Source organism: Myotis daubentonii, chromosome 17 (assembly GCF_963259705.1).
Source record: "Myotis daubentonii chromosome 17, mMyoDau2.1, whole genome shotgun sequence".
In the NCBI taxonomy this organism is placed as follows: Eukaryota; Metazoa; Chordata; class Mammalia; order Chiroptera; family Vespertilionidae; genus Myotis; species Myotis daubentonii.
Window position 1 is genome coordinate 11753721 of NC_081856.1, and position 13593 is coordinate 11767313.

Genomic DNA, 13593 nt, shown 5'->3' on the forward strand with positions numbered 1-13593 from the left:
ATTTTGTCCCATTAATTCATCCTCTGCATTATCACATAATGACTAGTCTACTAAGCAGATCTGACTGTGTCACCTTCACATGGAGCACATGTCAGTGGCCTTCCATCATCGGATCCAGTGCCCCACATATGGCATGAGATTTAGCCCCACACTTCTTCTCCTGCTAAACAGTTGCTTTCCACTAGAGTCCCTCCTGGTACAAAAACATATATTTTCCCACATACGTTAATCTATCGTATTTATCCTTTCCTTTACATATGTGATTCCTCTCTCCTTGGATGCTTAAGTATCTCTCTATTTCCGATACACCCAGCACACAGCACACATCTTAGCACTTCCCGTGTGAGATTGAATATACATATCTTCGTGTTTTTCTCTCCCAGCAAGCTGGACTACTTCGGTCCATGTCTCTTCGTATTTGAACCTTTAGTGCCTAGACAAAGGCTTAATAATAAATGTTTACTAAACAGAAGTAAAACAACTGACAATAAAATGAACTGACCAACAAACTAAGAGCTTAGACAGAGAAAATCCTGTTTTTTCTAGTAAAACATAGGAACTGTTTTGGCAAATGAATTAGGTGAGAAATCAACAGGGCGGGTATTTTTCCCAGGTTTCCCGCATCTTTGCATTCACCTCTTATGAGATCTCAGACCGAACACTTCAGGATCCGAAGTGATGCTCAATTTCCTAGTTAGCTACAGGGGTTGTATTGGATCATCCTTGGACATTATTCCAGCCCCAAACTCTACAGTTACCATTTCTAACCCTGCTGTACCGGAAATGACATTTCAGGAAGTAGGATTCTTCTAGAGGCCACAGTGTGAATCAAGACAAGATCTATACACAAAGAAAAAGTAAAACAAAATAAAAATTCCGTTTCATAGGCAGAAACTGCCGCCCTGACCCAACAATCCATCTTAAAAAGACACGCCAGTGGTTAGAAGGAACCAAGTAAGGCAATGTGGATAGAAAAATGCACAGCACCTCAGGTGGAAAGCACACACTAAGCACGGAGGCTCTATCATAGTCTTCATGTATTTTTTTATTATTTTTTAAAGCAATTATTTTTTATATATATTTTATTGATTTTTTACAGAAAGCAAGGGAGAAGGATAGAGAGTTAGAAACATCGATGAGAGAGAAACATCCATCAGCTGCCTCCTGCACACCCCCATCTGGGGTTGTGCCTGCAACCCAAGGTACATGCCCTTGACCAGAATTGAACCTGGGATCCTTTAGTCTGCAGCCGATGCTCTATCCACTGACCAAAACCAGTTAGGGCTTCATGTATTTTTTAAAAAGATTTTTTTAAAATTAAAAAAATATCTTTGTTTTTTTCTTTATTGATTAAGGTATTACATATGGGTCCTTATTCCCTCATTGCCCCCCCCCCCCGACTCATGCCCTCACCCCCCTGGTGTCTGTGTCCATTGGTTAGGCTTATATGTATGCATACAAGTCCTTCGGTTGATCTCTCCCCCTTACCCCCGCCCTCCCCTACCCTCCCTCTGAGGTTTGGTGGCCTGATTGATGCTTCTCTGTCTCTGGATCTATTTTTGTTCATCAGTTTATGTTGTTCATTGTATTCCATAAATGAGTACGATCATGTGATATTTATCTTTCTATGACTCGCTTATTTCTCTTAGCATAATGCTCTCTAATTCTATCCATGCTGTTGCAAATGGTAAGAACATAAGATGGGGAACCGTAAAAATATTAGAGGAATCTACAGGCATCAAAATCTCAGACATATGCCGAAGCAATATCTTCACCGATACAGTTCCTAGGGCAATGGACACTAAAGAGAAAATAAACAAATGGGACTACATCAAAATAAAAAAAAAACTTCTGTATAGCAAAAGAAACCATCAACAAAACAATAAGAAAGCCCACTGCATGGGAGAATATATTTGCCAATGTTATCACCGATAAGGGTTTAATTTCCAACATTTACAGGGAACTCATACAACTTAACAAAAGAAAGATAAACAACCCAATCAAAAAAATGGGCAGTGGACCTAAACAGATACTTTTCAAAAGAGGATATAAGGAAGGCCAAGAGACATATGAAAACATGCTCAAAGTCACTAATCATACAAGATATGCAAATCAAAACGACAATGATGTATCATCTCACACCTGTCAGAATGGCTATCATCAACAAATCAACAAATGACAAGTGCTGGGATGGATGCAGAGAAAAAGGAACCCTCATACATGCTGGTGGGAATGCAGACTGGTGCAGCCACTGTTGAGAACAGTATGGAGTTTCCTCAAAAAACTGAAAATGGAACTCTCGTTTGACCCAGTGATCCTACTTCTAAGAATATATCCCAAGAAACCAGAAACACCAGTCAGAAAGGATATATGCACCCCTATGTTCATAGCAGCACAATTCACCATAGCTAAGATTTGGAAACAGCCTAAGTGCCCATCAGCAGATGAATGGATTAGAAAACTGTGGTACATCTACACAATGGAATACTACACTGCGGTAAAAAGAAGAAATTCTTTAAAATCTTTATTGTTGAAAGTATTACATAGGTTCTCCTTTTAAAGATTTTTTTAAAATATTTTTTTGTTGATTTCAGAGAGGAAGGGAGAGGGAGAGAGATAGAAACATCAATGATGAGAGAGAATCATTGATGGGCTGCCTCCTGCACGCCCCCTACTGGGGATTGAGCCCGCAAAATGGGCATGTGCCCCAGATTGGAATTGAACCTGGGACTCTTCAATCTGCAGGCCGACTTCTATGCACTGAGCCAAACCAGCTAGGGCAGCAGTTCTCAACCTGTGGGTTGCGACCCCTTTGGCGGTTGAACGACCCTTTCACAGGGCTCGCCGAAGACCATCCTGCCTATCAGATATTTACATTACGATTCATAACAGTAGCAACATGACAGTTATGAAGTAGCAATGAAAGTAATTTTATGGTTGGGTCACAACATGAGGAACTGTATTTAAAGGGCCAGAAGGTTGAGAACCACTGAGCTCGGGCATAGTCTTCATGTATTTTTAATGCCTTATTCTATGTCTAATGGTCCCGCATTCTGCCTTTAGAACTAACGAAAGGAGCCCACTGAAACCTTACAGGGCTGAAGATTCCAGAGCAGCCATCCTTGGCTCCAAAAAGCCCTTCTTCCTCAGGGAAACAATGGGTTAGCTTGGGAAACAGTATCAGTTATGGGACTGGATTCCACATGAAAAGATCCCTCACTCATGTGGCCAGGCTGTCGGTTTTCTGGGGCTGGCACAGTGTTCATCTCTTCAGCAACAATATGCTCGAGTTACTGGTGTTGGAAAGCCATCCATCCATAGAGTTCACAAAAATAGCAACACATGGCCCACAGGAGTCATGCACACGGCGTTTCAGCCAATTCCCTTATTTAGAAGGCTAAGACTGTAGTTCTAAAATTTGGAGTCTTTATGGGCTGGTGAACACATAGAAATGAAAATTTACTGTTAATTTTTTTACATTTTTAAAGGTTTAAGGCTTTGATGAAGTGAGATTTGGTCACAGTCCACTGGTTCCTGAAACTAAAATCCTTTTGAGGTTGTTAAGAATCAATTAAGCATTGTTTCCCTAGGTACTGCTATGGTTCCTTGGCAATTTATCCAGGGTTTGTACATTCACTGCCTCTTCGTAGGTGCAGCATAAATAGGTCTGATTTAGATGCAGGATAGTTTTAAAACTCATTAGTGGATCTCAGGGACAGACTAATAAAAAGCTTTACCAGAAATTTCCTCAACTATCTTCTCTGCATGTGCCCAACTTGGAAGCATTTAGCAGTTCCCACCACCTTCTTCAGAACAAAGCAACAGAACAAAGGGCCATATTTATTAAATTCCCAATAAAAATTATCTGAATTATAGAAACATACCTAAAAGTGTGTAATTTATCGTAGCATCAAGACTTCCATTTGTTTTCAGAAAAGGAGATGGTTGGTTTTACTCTAAGAAATTATGGAAGTCATCATTAAAAATATCATTGCCGAGGGATTTGTTAAAAGCAGATCATGGGTCTCAGCTTTTAGTGAATTTATTTTGAACCCCCTGAAGCAGACACTGCAAATTTTTACATTCTAATGAGTGAACTAAAAACATATATTTCAAAGCAAATAGCGCTCATAAATTACATTTATGACACACGAGGTTGCTGACTGCTGGGCAGGAGCACTCCGTAATGGTGCTAATATGCACTCTCCCTTGATTTTCTCAGTTCCCAACATGCTCTAATTCCACACTACAAATCTTTAAATGGCAGTTATATTTTAATTAATGTGATTACGTGCTGCCATTAGCAAACCCTCCCCCTTCACCATTCTCCTGCCAGGCCCACGGATACCAGTAAACCATTAACATAAAAGGGCTGTTTGCTTATTAAATTCATCGACACAAACAGGCAAGGGTTGCAGTTGTTGATTTGCCACCGAAAGCTCACAACGAGAAGGAGTTGTTCAGAGCCTGGCAGTTGCAATTATCTGGTGTAATTAAGTCTAATTTATAAAGCCCCCCTCCAATGAGGAAGTAACAATTTTTGTTAATTAACAAGAGCATTTGTAAAGCTCGTTAACTCCATCCTTCACAGCCCGCCTGCAAGGGTGGGAGCATATGGCTGTTCCATAGGACATGTTGCATATGTGTACTTGGGCATTAATCTGTTTGTGAGGTCTAATGATTGAAATGGGAGCTGGAAATGGATGTTATATCACCGAGGAAAGAAGATCTACTGTTTTCATTTATCTTTCCAGCAATGTGAGTGCTCTGTCATTATCTTGTGCATATGGTTTCATTATTCTGATACAGCACTCGGCACAGCCTCATGCCATCATGCCCATAAGCCTGCAGGGTACAAGAGCACTTATCTTTCCTGATGACTGTTGAATCATTTAAAACAAGTTATTAGTGAAACAATTAAAATGATATTGGTTCACAATTGTATTTATAGCTGGCAGGCATAATGGAACATTCTGAATAGCAATCAGGGGGTTCTCAGAATGGATGGAAAATGCTGTTAATCAGAGACAAGAGGAACCTCTAAAGAAAACCAAAATTGCAAGAGCACATTAATTGTATTGGAGCATTTCATTTAATTGAGAACAAAGCAAGGTAAAAATCATGTTATCAATGTTTTATGAACATGAGGAAATGGGAAAATTACTATGTCACTTGTCACATATCTTCAGTTGGATGTGAAAATTAAAAAGGCAGTATTTAACTTTAACCTGAGCAGGCCAAATGCATCGTGTAGTTACACATTTTCATTTTCAAAGGGATCACCGAAATAAAATACAATAAGTAATTTAATTAACTAATAAATACAGAGAAAGACATTGGGCAGAATCCATGGGGTGATTTCCAATGAAACTTAGAGATTGTGAAATGGCTATAAAGGACAATGAAGGTTGTCCCTGCTGAGTTTCACTCATGATTCTTAAGGAATTACTGTGATCAGATTATCTTCCTGGAGAATATAAATATATTCTTTCTTTCTTGCCTTGATCGTAGAAATCACTGAAATTCATCAGAGATGATTGGCAGCATATAGGTAAATGAATAGCAAAATTCTTCTCTCACATAAACCAATTCATTTGAAACAGTCCCTAACTGGTATTGTCAGTGGGAACTGTCAGTCACACCAAATGGTGTGTGTGGAGTATGTTTATATCTGCTCAGAGGAGGCAGGAATGAAAGACAGAGTTGGGTAGGTGACAATGAGAATGAGGTTGACTGGAATAAACAGGGCTCCGATTACAGTTTTTCTTTACTGAACCAACTCACTTGGGAACTCAAAGTGTTTTCTTTTTTGTTGTTGTTGTTGTTGTGTGTGTGTGTGTGTGTGTGTGTGTGTGTGTGTGTGTGTGTGTGAAAGGCTAGTTCATTAACCAATGAGCTGGTCTCTGTAGTTCTGATTGATTTATTTTTGGGTTGTATTCAAGCTACAAGCCTTGATATAGATAGTTTTATTGCTGTCATCAACTTAAACATTTTGATTGGCTTGGACATAAATATAAAAAGGTCCAAGTAGCTTAAGTGTAGTTTTAGCTATCAACCCAAGTACCATGAATCCAAAATGGCAATTGTGTGGGTGAAATCAGGAATGCACAGATAGGGAACAGAAAACAGGTTTTTATTTAGAAGAACTTTAAGTGGAAATTAAAAACAGTGAGATGAAGTTTCAGATGAGGACATGTTTTATTGGTTGAGAAGGCTTAAACCTGTTGAAATGATTGTGTCAAAAATCTTAGACAATTTAAGGAAACTAGCAAGATTGTGGATCTTAAGATTATTGTGTTACTGCATACCAAGTCAGTTCTAAATTCATGAACTGACTTAAAAACTGTATGACTCCTCAAAACAACTTTATGAACTATCAATATTTCCATTTTATATATGAGGAAATTTGGGTCGAGAAAGTTTTTGTAACTTGCCCAATGACACATGGCCAGAAACTGGGAGAACTTATTTGTCAATTGATTAGACTATAAAATTCATGAAAATGAATATTTCAACTTATATATTGCTTCTATTTGCATACCACTTCCATTGAGAAGTAAATATTTAAAAATTTTTTCTATGACAGTCTCCCCATATTTGTTTTTCCAGTTCTGAAATTACTAGCCAGTCTATTCATCTTGCAAGTTTATCTTACTGAAATTACTAGGATCCACTGTTTGATGAAAGGCGACAAATTAGACTTATGCCCCCGTTTCTTATCTATGTGTACCATTCTATTCCATTTTACTTCAAATTTTTTTCTTATATGTACTTAAGCCTCTATAGAAGAACACAATCTAAAATCTACAATCATTATAAAGAATTGAATGAGGTGCAGCAAGTGTGAAGTCCAGAGATTGAAGGAAAAGAAGGAATTGTTTCTGTTTGTCTCTGTTTTATTAGCCATAATGTCCAGATGGGTGCTAGACTTATCAGAAGGATCGCTTCATTAGGAAGGTATGTAAATGTCTCTATGTTGCACACCTGAAACTCATGTAATATTGTATGTGAAATGTAATTGAAACATAAATTTAACAAAAGAAAAAAAAATCACAGTGTTTATGTGAAACAAGCAACAAGATACAGGTTTAGTTTAAAATACTGACAAAAGAAAGTAAACTCTCAATTCACATGCTGTAACCACTGAAAGGTGCCATCATAACAGCTTGGATTTCCTAGTCTGAGAATTTTAGGAACCATGGAGAATTATATGTAGAGTCTCCTATGAATCCCAGAAGAAGATGTTAGATAAAGGAGTCCTTCTCTAGTTGAATGCATTTAAGAGATGTTTATTAAACTATACATATAAAAGAGTCATCAGAAAGATATGTCAGCGCCTATTGACACATTAAAAATCACCTAAATATTATGTTCAGTTACAGCTTCAAATACATGCAACTCTTAAAATGCTTTCATTCTAATTGCTCAATGGACAAAGCTTCTAGCATTGTAAGGAAAATCAGATCATTGATATTCTCATTGTGTAAAGTCAATTTATGCAGGGTGATAAGTAAAAAAATAATAATTACCACTGATAAACATTTCTATATCATCAAACTCAATGTTTTAGTTTAATGGTGAATTGTAGACAATGTTAGCCACGGGGAAAGTATTCCTGCTTTGTGACAATGTCATAAAAATTTGACTTGCAAGATATATGGCAAAACTATCTCCAACTGTCCTGTACTCCCAAGTATACTAAAATCCAATTTTACAATAAATCAAAGTTTAGCAAAAATTATACTTCTCAAGAGAGTTAATCAAGGTAAGTTGAATTTGTGTTATGTGTTCACAATGCAATATACAGATGATGTGTTATAGAATTACAGACTTGAAACCTATATAATTTTATTCACCAATGTCACACCAATTAATTTAATCAATTAAAAAAAAAGAGAAGTTGAATAGTCCTTGCCCTACAGCACCCTTCCAGCTGGTGGTGCTGTGTGCTTAGGACTAAATTCTGGTCAGCACAGTGTTGTAATGGCCTGTCTATAGGCTGCAGTCCATTTCTCAGCCTGGACAGCCTCAAGACCCCTGGGAGACAGGGGTGGGTACTGCACAATAAAAATGATAAGAAAAATTTAAAAAATATTATTTTTCTTATATTATCCTCAAATTTTCATAGTTAAATATTTCTTAGAAAATTCTTAGACTTCACTCAAATAGGCTATTTCTCACATTCTAGGTGGTCTTTCAGAGCAAGCAGGTCATGTGCTGATTTTTACTTTCTTGTAGTTCAAATATACTGAATAAAGAGAATGCAGAGGAAATAAAACATCACTTTCCTAATAATAGGCTTGATTCTGCCTCCCTTTTCCCTCCTTATTTACAGAGAGAGGGGAGCAATGGGTGGGAAGCTGAAATGAATCCGAGTCTAAGACTGAAGAGGAGTATTCCCTTTCTTTTCCCAAATCCCAACATTCCTAAATATTTTTCTGGCTTTTCCATGGCCAAAATAAGCAGGAAAAAATGAGGAAATCAGCATAATTTTTGTTTGGCTATACTATAAGAGGTCTTTCCTAAATGATAATGGAGCTCAGTGTGGTTTCATAATAGGTCCAGTTGAATTTAATTTGTTTTCTCAGTCATGTGAAAGTGATGTCAGACTCTGCTCTGTTTGAGTCTGTCCAGGTTCTTGATGTGCTCAGATGTTGAGATGCTAGCGGAGCTGTGAGTTACCCAGTGGAACAGTTTTTTTGGCAAACTCCCCTAATCCCTTCCTTTGACCAATGTCCAATGTTATTTTCTAGTTGCATATAACCTGATTTCATCACATCTCATGTTCCTGTGATCCATGGTCAATACCTAAACTTCCAGGCCCCCTGGGAATTCCCTGTCCTGCTGTTTCTTTGTTGTATTTCTCCCTGTTTCTGCTTCCTGCATTCATAAGGAATATTCTGAATCTTTTTCCAATGCTCAACACTCTATACTCGTCCTTAACTAATTACGTGTTACAGGATCCAAAGGTTGGAAAGGCATTCTCCCACTTCCTAATTGCCAGCTTCCGACCACACATGCTGCCCAGGTGCCTGCCTTCCCAGTACACTCCACCGCCTTCCCTCATTGCTGCCATCCTCCATTTTCCTAGTAACTGCCCTCTAGTTAAAGATTTGTGTTGCTGTTCGTGATTCTGTGACTATACTCTCACACAGCTTGTCCATCCAACCATACATATTCATGATTCTTAACTTTTGATGTCCCCTGATAACCCAACCCCCCATCACCCACGTACCCACAGACGCACAGATAACACACTCAGTTTAGCCAGCCATTCCCATGAGTACATAAGGGATTTGTCATCTAAAAATGTCATCCGATAAAAAATTTTGAACTCAAATTCTTTAGCCTTTATCCAAAGCTACATAATCATTCTGACTCTCTTAGGTTCTCACTGACATGTGGTGCCTTTCAGGATCTTCATTTTCCATTCATCCTACCTACATCTTTCTCCACACACTGCACCCTACTCACCAGCAACAAGTCTACCAAGCTACCCACTTCTTGATCTATGCAAAGAGCGCTCAAAGGTAGTATAATGTGGCAGAATTCATCTTTGATTGCCATATACTTAACATATCTGCATGTGACTTTGCTGTTACTAAGGTTTGGTTTTGTCCTTGACACAGGTGGTCAAGAGAACCATACACCTATTGGTATCTCTTCACTCCTAAAACACAATTCTAGGTCAAGTACAAAGTCACCCTTTCATCTTATGTAGTTGTGCTACTGAGTGAACTGTTGGATAAAAAACAACACAGCTTTGAAGACTGCTATGATAACTAATTCACAATTTCTAATTTTATTCCTGACCATTTAACGCTGTTATTGGATTTTAATAGCTGCTTGAGAAAACAGGGGCCCTCAGGTATTGACTTGAAAGTGTCTGTCTCCCTCTGTATGTTCTTATCTCTGCCCCTCTCCCCTCAACCACGGCCAGAGACAGTATATATCTCACATCCTGTATAAAGTTAGGCCTTCATGCGTCCCTACTATTCTGTCTTCACCAAGACTAGGGTTACTTTGTTGTCCTTCTTCCTGTCTTGTCATTATCCTTTCTATTATACACATACTCCTGCCAGAGTCATTTTCCTAAAACACATTCTTATCGTGTCACCACTCTCCTACGATCCCCATCAACAGTTCTCCATTGCTCTTGGACTGAGGTCTAGATATTTCATTTTAGCTTTCAAGACTCTGAATTACTTGATTCCAGATGTGTCCTCCTTTACCATACTGATGCTTGCACTTACTTCTTGTTGCCATTGGACCTTTATGATGAATCTTTTGTCTAGAGCAGTCCCTGTCATCTACCCAATCCTTCACTTTATAACCCCAGCTACTCCACCTTTCAATGAGCTATGCCACTTTGGCACCTGTCTCAGTTTCTGTTTGATTTCAATGTAGACGTCTATGTTCTCTAAGAAGATATCTCTGAAACTTCAGATTTGGATTAGGTGATATGCTCCCATGAAATGCTATATTAACCCTAATATAGCTTTTATCACAGTGTGTTTTAATTTTTGATTACTTGTCTGTGTTTCTCACTAGACATTGAGCACATAAGACCAAGTACAACACTCACCTTTTTCACAGATATTTTTTTAGAGGCCAAGTATCAGGATCTGACATAAACATAGCGTGAGGTAAAAGTAGGTTTATAGTTGTTTGTATGGAAAATAATAAAATAATAAATAAATAATAATACAAGAATAAACTCCGTGCTTCACATACTCACAACTATAAACTTACTCATCCCATCTTGTATTTTAGTAACAACAACACGAGAATTGGTCCAAGGTCCTAGATGCAAGAGCATATATAGGTCAGCAGCTGCAATCGGAAAGGACCTTCAAGAGCATGAGATCTATTTCACAAATACAACCAGCCATGATAAGTGTGTGTTCTAAGAAACTTAAGGTCCTTGAGAAATTTTGTCCCTCAAAAAACAAAGAAACAAACACAGAACAAAGGCCATTGCAGAGTTAAGGTAAATATTGTTACCCAAATCCCTAATTCCTTAAGAATTATCGAATGGCTTACTTGCAGAAAAAATAAAAATTGCTCTGCATAAGAAGACAGCATAGGCTTCTACAGCCTTACCACAGCCCGGCATTAAGTTTTAGACCAAGTTGAGGGTTTTCAAAAGAGAATAGTCTGTCTCTTTAGATGACCAGATGATGAGAGGATCTGGATTACAGATAGGTTGTGTGAGAATACAGACACATGCAATGGAGATATTTTACAAGTATGGTTGACCATCACAGATAAGTCCCTATTGATACTTTCTACACTGAGGTACAAAAGAGATGTAAATTGCATATTATTATTATTATTATTATTAACTGCTTGATTGTGTTTGTCGAATACACCATTATGCTCACTCTGGTTGTAAAGGATTTACTCTGGTTTTGTTCAGAATGTTTACATAAAGTGATTTCCCTGTATTCTTTTTAAATATATATGTTATTAATAAGTGCCAACTGTGCAAGACCAAGGTCAGAGTCAGAGAAGAGAGGAATAGAACCTGGCGTTTGAACTGGTCTTTTAGGGAGAATGAGCCACTTATCAGAAGGTTCATGGTTATTTTGACAAAACATTTGTCACAGGTAAAGTGAGGGCTATCTCCAGGATGTTTGAGAAACACCTGTTCAGATGTACAGGTTGACTAGTGGTCACCGAAAGCCTTTATTTCATGTCAAATAGTTAAGTTACTTGGTGCTTTTCAAACTGTAGTAGCATCAAAGAGGCAGAATACAAACATCTGGTTTCCTATGTTACCAAGTAAATGAAGCATTTCGCATTATCTGCCAGAAAACACATGAGAAGGAACAAAGTTACAAGAATTTCTATTTATATTCTGCAGGAAAAAACAACAACACCCTGGACATTTCCAGTGTCTAGCAAAACAAATTAATTACAAATATTTCAAAATGCATACCTCCTCATAGCTATTCTCTTGATTTAGTTTGCTCTTCATTGTTTTCTTTTAGTGAAGGCAAAATACTTGTATGTAGTTTTTTTTATGCATATACACACCTGATCCCAAACTTTTCTAGTATTTTTTTTTATAAAGTCACAAATATTTCAAGGTTTTAATATTACTATCATGTATCTTTAAGTAACATAATCTGAAGGTTGGAGCAGTAACATTATTTATATTTTTTAACATTTTTTAAACCTCAGGTCAGAATTTATTTTTTTTAAGAACTATAATATCTTTTAATCTTATGTTTAATTTTTAGTTGACTATATTATTGGTGAAATTACAAAAACAAAGTCATTTTAGCTGGTGTGGGAATGGGAATCTGCAGCATTTAATTCAGTACGAAAGCCCGAGGTCATGGTAATAATTACATCTATGGAATGATGCCCTGTGGTTGGAGCCACAGGAAAACAATAACACACACTTATCCTTAGATATCCCAGAATAGAATGTGCCTGGTGCCTGTATTTTAAGCAAAATGAATTGGCAAACTCAGAGGAATAAATACTGGACTCAAAGCCACCACTAGGTCCTGTTTCTCCCCTGATGAGAGCCAAATATCAGCCCAGATAGGTCTCTATCAGTGACAATGAAAACTCACCATTGTCCTCCTGAATTGGTTGTTCCTGCCAGCAGGACCCTTAAATCCACAGGTCTCCAAAATGTTGCTCCCAGGGGCCACTAGGAGTTTAAATTACTGGCCGAGTCAGCAGGTCAAGGAGATCTGATAGAAATTTCTGTTGTTTCTGTAGGAAAGGAAAGAGATGTGTAGAAATATGGAAATTACCGTCTGTCATTTGCAGGAAGGTCTCTTTGTTTTAGGCATTCTGTAGAAATAGGCAAGTGCTATAAACAACCTAACACTGAAATGCTTTTCAATGCCACAATTCAGAGAAATAATAAACGTAATTGATAGGCTTAGAGATCATCAAGGAACTGTTGTTTGTTGAGGTTTTTTTTTTTTTTTTTCCTCACCGCAACATTGCATGACTGAAATAATTTACTTTTATATCTGGTGCTGATATTGGAATCTGAACATTTCTGGTATAAAATAACTTTAGGCATTTTAAATACATTTTATGTCCAAGCGAAAGCCAGAGAAACCAGCTTCAGGGATCCTAAAGCACCCTGGATGTCTCATATTTCCTTCTGTTTGAAGAGTGAGCCACAGTCATTCAACGCACAAGGGAAGAAATCTGCTCCAACTGCTAGGCAGTGGGGCGAACACACAGCCAGCTGAATGGCTTCCCAGATCTGAGTGCTTGCACTTCCCTGGCTGGCTGCCGACCTGCACTGCTCCCTAAATCACCCCCACTTTACCATCCAGGGCCTGCTGGAGGGACAGGGTGGTGTTCGCCTCAAGACAAGCCTGCCCCCGCTGGATTGCACTCAGCTGGAAAAACAAGCATGAAACAGCCACTGGGAATGGGCTCTGCTTACATGGGAAGCCGGCCCAGCCACTGCTTTCACTCCAGTGACCTTTACTCCAGCACTTAAGGCTGCAAGGAGCTCGGCGATGTGGGAGAGGGGGAAAAACAGTTTTCAGAATTTGGGTTGGCAGGGCCAAGAGCTACTGAGACCATGTGACTTCTGCAGCAAGAGGCCAC